The sequence below is a fragment of the Corticium candelabrum genome, chromosome 22 (genome assembly GCF_963422355.1).
Source record: "Corticium candelabrum chromosome 22, ooCorCand1.1, whole genome shotgun sequence".
Taxonomy (NCBI): domain Eukaryota; kingdom Metazoa; phylum Porifera; class Homoscleromorpha; order Homosclerophorida; family Plakinidae; genus Corticium; species Corticium candelabrum.
In genome coordinates, this window is record NC_085106.1 from 4,351,747 (window position 1) to 4,352,992 (window position 1,246).

Sequence of the window (1,246 nt, forward strand, 5' to 3'; positions counted from 1 at the left end):
TAATGTGTGAGTAGGCCAACTAATCGTCACTGTACAACTAAACATGCCTCCCTTACCAGCTAACTCTAACCCTGCATACCTGTATCTAGGGTTTCTGTCTGTTCATCCTAAAAGAGTAGGTATCTCCTCATAGCTAGGTATTTCTGATATAGGAGTCCGTAGCATATACGTAAAGCGATATTTGCGAAATCAGGACACAACGATCAAGCTCACTCACTGACATCCAGCAATTGGTTCCAGCTACATTCCAAGCAGTATAACTCCTGAAGCTTGGTCAAACACTGCGAACATGCACTGCAGAAAGAGGAAGAGAAAGAGACCGACTGTGGGATGACAGTGCGAAACAGTTTATTAGTTTAATTAATGAATTCGGCGTAGACAAAGAGGAGGACAACATGTTGTAAGGGTAAGTGCTGATGGCTACGATTAGGAACAAGAAGACGAAATCGCATCACAAATCAAATTGACCACATAGGAATACGAAAGCCTCATCAGCACAGATGGATTGGACGAAATAAGTGCACATGCAGTGTTTATATAATTGAATAAAGATGTATGAAATTGATACTAATACAATAATCGACCTTTTAGTCACTTTACTTAACTTTGATGTGCATAATAAGTCCTGTTATTCTTTGCCTGCTTTGCAGACTTCGCTGAAACCCCCAAAAATGAAATGACAATTTTTAAGGTTTCGAACGCACCGGCGTAGGAAGAGGGGACTGGGGATGTGGCTGGGGAGGGGGCTGAGGAGAGAGCTGGGGATGAGGCTGTAGCCTCTTGCTCAGTGTATGAATTAAAATTTTCTGTGACAATGACTTTTGAAAATCTCGTTACGGTTTGGCAAGCGAGGTAGTTTTTGTTTACTCATGAAGACATCCACGGTACAGTCCGACACCCACGGTACAGCCCGACATCCACGGTACAGCCCGACATCCACGGTACAGCCCGGCCTCCACTCGTGAACATCTTCTACGCAAAGGGAAAGGTGCAAAGGTCGTCGGGAAATTCCTACAAACAGCGGAGTCATTGAGATTTGCCAATTTATGTAAACGAACGTAGAGTATTAGTAATAGATAATAGAAATAACCACTACAGACCATATTATTATGGACCAACTTGTGGGCCAAATCTGATTACTGAGTTCCGAGTTCAAGGTCGTAGGGAACAGAGAGTAGGTGAACCTGTGACAAAACAGAGCAAGGCGGTTACTTTTGCGGGCCACCAAACAGATTTACTTTCGTTT